This window comes from Vicia villosa, unplaced genomic scaffold (assembly GCF_029867415.1).
Source record: "Vicia villosa cultivar HV-30 ecotype Madison, WI unplaced genomic scaffold, Vvil1.0 ctg.002171F_1_1, whole genome shotgun sequence".
Classification (NCBI taxonomy): Eukaryota; Viridiplantae; Streptophyta; class Magnoliopsida; order Fabales; family Fabaceae; genus Vicia; species Vicia villosa.
This window is the reverse complement of record NW_026705859.1, coordinates 67,836-74,117: the sequence shown is the minus strand read 5'-3', so window position 1 is coordinate 74,117 and position 6,282 is coordinate 67,836. Positions and strand designations below refer to the sequence as shown.

At 35.1% G+C, this 6,282-nt stretch overlaps 1 long non-coding RNA gene across 1 annotated transcript; it reads left to right on the top strand.

Moving 5' to 3' along the window:
- The first annotated feature begins 2,618 nt into the window (after nucleotides 1–2,618).
- Nucleotides 2,619–4,096, top strand: LOC131638101 (uncharacterized). The gene is made up of 4 exons (XR_009294591.1): nucleotides 2,619–2,784; nucleotides 3,084–3,233; nucleotides 3,665–3,714; nucleotides 3,830–4,096. It is a non-coding gene; the product is annotated as an uncharacterized LOC131638101 (long non-coding RNA).
- The last annotated feature ends 2,186 nt before the right edge of the window (nucleotides 4,097–6,282 follow it).

Here is a 6,282-nt window from a genome sequence, read left to right as displayed (position 1 = left end):
CAACCCAATAGAAAACCGCAAACCAAACCAAACCAAACCAAAACCGCAAAAAACCGCATTTGGTTCGGATTAGTTTGGGTCAGTTTTTACAAAACCGCACGGTTTGGTTCGGTTTGCGGTTTGTATTTTGTAAACCGAACCAAACCGAATCAAACCGCACTATGTCACAACCTAAATTTTACTAACTCACATCCAACCCAAACTTAAACTTATTATACATTAGGATTATGATTACGAACAATTTTATCATCCTTACACATATAATTTCAGTCCCGATCTTCTAAAATCTCTAATAACATTATCGCACCTTCTTTGCTACATACATCTTCCCTCTTCTTCTATAATCTCTACTCTCTTATATTCTTTCTTTTTCACCTTCTCATTTTTATGTAAATGTTTCGTATTTCAGTTTCGTTTTTATCGCATATCTTCTTCTCTAATCTCTCAACACTTTTTTTCTTTTTCACTTTCACTAATCTTTCGTCTCTTCTATTTTTTTGTTTCGTTATAATAATTTTTATATTGTTTTATGCTATTATTTTATGTTTAATATTTCACTTTTGTCTAATTTAATTTTTACATATTAAATGGAAAATTGTTGTCAAAATATGACGAGTTTTGTTGTTATTTGATAGTGTATGAATGTATAAATACAAAATTATGTTATCATCTATATGTGTATGTATGGCTCAATAAAATATTTGTAAAAAACCGAACCAACCGCACCGAACCAAACCGCATTAATTTGGTTTGGTTTGGTTCGGATTTTTTTTAAAAGCCGACCGAACCAAACCAAACCGCACTATTTTTTCTCTTGCGGTTCGGATGATTTTTTTCGTCAAAACCGCCCAAACCGCACCGCGAGCACCCCTAGTGAGGAGTGGTAGCTGTAGCTGGTACAAAACTAGTAAGGAGTTTATTAATTTTTTTTTAATATTTTTAAAAGTAACATTTGTTGTTTCTAAAAATAAATACTTTGCACGAAGAGTACACTTTCCTGAAAAATATTTAAAAAATTAATGGAAAAGTAAGTATGATATATGAAATAAAAATTATTAAAAAATATGATAAAATTTATTTAAATAAATAAATATGTCAGTTTCAAAAAAGTCAGAAATAAAAATTAGACTAAAAAAAGACTGGATCATAGATCTCCCTCTTAAATACTCAATTTTAATTATGCTTTATTTTCTCAAGATTTAGGAAAAAAAAACGTTTAATTTGAATTGAAAATGTATTGAATGAATGCTTTCTTTCTATATTGAAAACCGATCCAACTCCAACTAACCTACTCTTACCCACCGACAATTTAACCCGTAAAAAAACCAGCAAATAGAAAGAAGAGAACCGACTTAAACTTACTTGGGAACATCGCAACCGTCAGGCTGCCACCGTAACCGCCGATACTCTTTATCCGGCCGGCCATGCTCTTGACAAGTCAACTGCGGTTGTATATACGGACACTCCGATTCTTGATACAATGGCCGAGTCAGCTCGTCCCGTACCCATCTTCCGCTAAACACATCGCACACATTTTCCTCCGTTTTCTCCGCCGTTTGAACAGTGTTGGAGCGAGTCAACTCACCGAGTACTGCCTGTGAGTCGGCGTTGGGATGGAGCTGGTGGAGACGAGGGTGGAAGATGAAGAGGAAATCATGTGTGTTGAGGATGAGGGCGGCGAAGAGAATGAAAGCTAGGAGGGTGAAGAGGTAAGGAGAGAGACGAGGTTTGGTTCTGAGGAGAGTGAATGAGTTTGCCATGCATGGACCCCAAAATACTCATTAGTTTTTGTATTGTGGGGTTGTTAGCTTTCTTTTTTTCTCTTTTCTCGGAAACTAGAAGTGGAGAGACTAGTATTTAATTCATTCATTCACATGTAATTAATAATTTTATATAAATCAAACCTAACTAAGGTGAGTGGGCACATCATTGGGTGCTATTTAATTCCTACATCAATTCATATTTAACTAAATGACTTTCTATTTTCATATATTTATTCATATATAGAATCTTTAAGATAAACTATCTTTAAGATAATCTTTAAGGTAACCTGTCAACAAATAGATATGGACATATGGTGTTGGTTCAACAAAAAAATTATAGATCTGGTGTTTTTATTTTCTTGCAAGTGATGAATTAGGTAGTGGACCATTAGGTGTAAGTTCACTTCACGTTACATTTGGAATAATTTGAATCCGAGGCTACTATTCTTTATGATTTTAGGAGTAGTAATTTATATGTACAGCTGCAGCTGTGCTGGATATTTCAGAAATGTCGGAAATGGGCCGACAAAAATGAATAAATTATTTATGGTATTATCTCTGACTAGGGGTGGACATGAAAACACCATCCGACCGAACCCGGCCCGGTCCGAGTGTTTTTCAAGGTATTGGATAGGGTCGGTTCGGATCTTCGGGTTGTCGGGTGGCTTAATAGGGTTGGGGCGGTTTGCTTTGGTCGGATTCGGCTTGTATTCTTGAGCCCGTCGGAATCCGAATCCGACCGAATTCAATATAATCTTATGGGCCTTCTATCCAAACCCAGTTTCTGTCCAATTGCAACCAGCCCATTATATCAAATCCAGGTAATATAAATTCTTCTGTCTTCTGACCCTAAACCTAAGCCTCCATCTTCAAATCTTGCCGCTACTGTTTGTGTATTCTGAATCCCTATTTTGCACCTTCTCTCCATGCTTCTTCTTCACCTCATCTGATTTTTCATCTTGTTGTTTCTCTGATATTTAATCTCATCGTGTTATTGATTTTTACTCTTTTGTGATTCAGGGTTAGTGTTTGTTTAGATTAAGATTTGTGTATGAGTTTTGGCTTTATTAGTGCAGTAGTGGTTCGATTTCTTTCTTGATGGTGGAAAAGTCTATTGTTTTCTAGTTAGTTTATTGTAATGTTTGTCAGTCTCATTGATATATTTTGTCTAAGGGTTTGATTTGTTCACTAACATGTACTTCCAACTTTTATGAATGTTGTTTCACTAATATGTGCTTCTAACTTGTATGAATGTTAATTATGTTTCTTTTTTGTGTTGAGTTTTTCACTAATTTTGATTTATTTTTTTCTACATGTAAGTGCCTACTGCCTATCAACAAGCAGAAGCAGGGATCCATATGAGAATGCAGGGAGTTGGATCTGAGATTATTAAAAAAAGCAAAGAAAGGAGTTGGATCTATAAACGTCCAAATAGTTGGATCTACAAGTTTATATCTTTAAAACCATAAGGTATGCATTATATATATGTAGTGTCAAGTAAACATTTTTTGCTTCCAGATCTATAAGTTTTTGTTATGACTTTTCCTTCAGATCTGAGTTTTTATTTTCTCTTATGTGTAAGTGTTAGTAACATGTATATTTTTTTTTGGTTTTGACATCAATGAAAATAACCATGTGTATTTGTATATCTGAGTTACCATTGGTGCTAAATAGTTGCATATTTCTCAGCATATTCCTCAGAACACTAGGTTCCATTCTAATAATTGTATAGATGACATATATTCATTATTAACTAACTATAAAATTTGGATTAACTCATTTGGAACTACTTTGGAACTCTCTTAAATTTAAAATTCATTTTAGTTTATTGTTATAGTTATGCATGATTATTTGTTGGATAGTATGAATATTTAATTGTGAAATAATGTATGGTTTTGTAGAGTTTTGCAGATTATGTTACTGCTATAACTCCTTTTTGAGTTTTGAAGAGGTATGATAATGATACTATATTTAATGCAGTAGATTTATATTGCTAAAGAAATTTGTTTCATCAAACTGTTTTTGATTATCTGAAATTTTCTAATATCTGACTTTCTTTTTTGTAGGATCTGTTATGTAGACTTAAGGAAATTGTTTTGTTTCCTTCAAATCCATTAAATATCAGCATAGAAATTGAAGAAGTAGAAAAAAAGAAATTGAAGATAGGAATTAAAGATAAATTGCCTAAGCTGGAGGAAGAGGAATCATCAATGTTACAAACAAATATGGACATTTGGACAAATTTAAGTAGATAAAATTGAATAAAAGAAAAAATTGTAATTGTCAAATTTCTTTTTAATTAAAAACTGTATAAATTAGTTTAAAATCTTAAATGTATAGAAAAAAAATGAATTAAAGTTGGGTCATAATTTGAACTGCCCAGTGATGCCCAGTGATTTTAAATCTGTACAAAAACTTAAAAAAATAGTTAGAATTTTAAATTTGGGCTTAAAGATGATATGACCCAATTTTATTAATAACCGAATAAAACCGATATAGCTAACCGAACCGAAATAAACCGGACCCGAATAAACCGAAGTGGCCAGCGGTCGGAAATTGGGCCTAGACAAGTCACCCGTGGGTTGGTTTGGTTCTGGATTTTGGGCCCGAATCCGAACCGAACTGAACCGGTGTCCACCCCTATCTCTGACTAACAAATATGAGAAATTTTAATATATCTACTATTATGTGCCAATTTTAATTTTTTTAAGAAATATTAAAGTTTTTGTTTATTTCAAAGCTCGAATTCTTTTTTAATCAAAAAAAGCTCAATCTTTTTTAAATAATTATTTTTTTCAAAAATATTTTCAAATAAATTCTCAAACTAACCACTTTTGAAAAAAAAAAATTGTCGCACTGAGGTGTCATTCTGTGTGACGCATGCAGACATTTTTAAGAGAAGACGTCACACTGCATAGTGCATGATTCTATGTCATGTCATGCAATGTGGCGCATGCATGTACGGGTAAAATGTAGTAGTCATGTAGTGTGATTACTCAGTCGTTTTGGTTTTTTTAAAACTATTTAAATAAAAAATATTAATAAATTAAAATATAAGTAAATTATAATAATATTACTTGAAAAAAGAAATTACACAACGATTAGATCCCGTCCCCATCCACCCAAACGCCCACCGGTAAAACAATAACAATCTCGTATTTGTCTTTGAAGCCTTTGATTTCTCTAAGGTGTTTGGGATTGTTCTGAGTCGCTTGAGGCAGAGGTGCTTGATGTGATGTTCCTGGGACATTAGTTGGATCATACAGCTCATCGATTGTTTCTCCCTAATTTACGTTGCTTCCATAAAGTTTGGTGCCCATATTATCGAAGGAACGTGGGGTGGTTGGTAGAAGTGAGATGTTGAATCGTTGTGGAAACGAAGTAATGGTTTTTATGGTGTTTGAAAGACATGTGATGGATGGGTGCTGTATTGGTGTGATGTTTGGCTCTCATTGGTTGGGTGCTACGGTAGGATGGGGAGGTCTTATATGTGTCATTGGTAATATGATAAGATGTGTGGAAGCATATTGTTGGTGGTGGTACGGGTCAGGCTCTAGGTTTTGTGTTTGTGTGTGTGGCATGAATTGTTGGCGGGTTTAGGTGAATGTGACGGTGTAAGGTTATTGGGTGTAAGGTTGTTGGGGTTGGGTGGATGTGGTGGTGGCATGTTGTTGGATTTGGGTGGGGTGGCAATGTTGTTGGGTTTGGAACGGATGTGGGGTTGGTTGTCGGGCGTATAAGGTTGGTTGTTGGGCGTATGATGAAGCTCTTTGGTGTGGGTTGACCAAATATGTCTCTTGAGACAAAAAAAATTGTAGAAACTGATGTATACCAACGCGTATAATGCCAAGTTTATCTCAGAACTTCCTGTCTGAATGGTTCGTTTAAGACTAGGTCATGTCGGTGCCTCCATTGACGACATTGTACCCTAGTGAAGACTCTCTAATCACCAAATCCCCATTGGTCATCGACTCTTAATTAATGTCATTGCCCTAAATATGTCGGGGGTTCTAGGATACCTTGTTGTGTGTCGAAATGCAGTTTCACACGGTCACTGTGGTGCATCTCAACAATCACTACAACACGGAAGGCCTACGAAAGCGCTTATTTTGGGCTTTAAAAGCGCTGTGAAAGCCAGCGCTGGCGTAGGCAACAAAAGCGCTTCTAAAAGCGCTCTGGTAGACCCCCCCCCCCTCCCCCTATAAGAGCACTTTTCTGGAAAAAGCGCTCTGGTATCCCCCCCTATTATAGCGCTTTTTCTGGAAAAAGCGCTCTGATAGCCCCCCCCCCCTATAAGAGCGCTTTTCCAAAAGCGCTTTCGTAGGTTGCGTTTTTTATTTTATTTTTTATGCTTTTTTTTTTATAAACCTATTATTTTTATAATTTCTAAACCTGCATTTATGGCAGCATTCTTTCATGAACCTGTAATTTACCATTGTTATCCCATAAACCTATAATTTACAATCGTAATCCCATTATTTCAGTAATCTCATTATTTCAACAAAGAAGCGATTTCGAT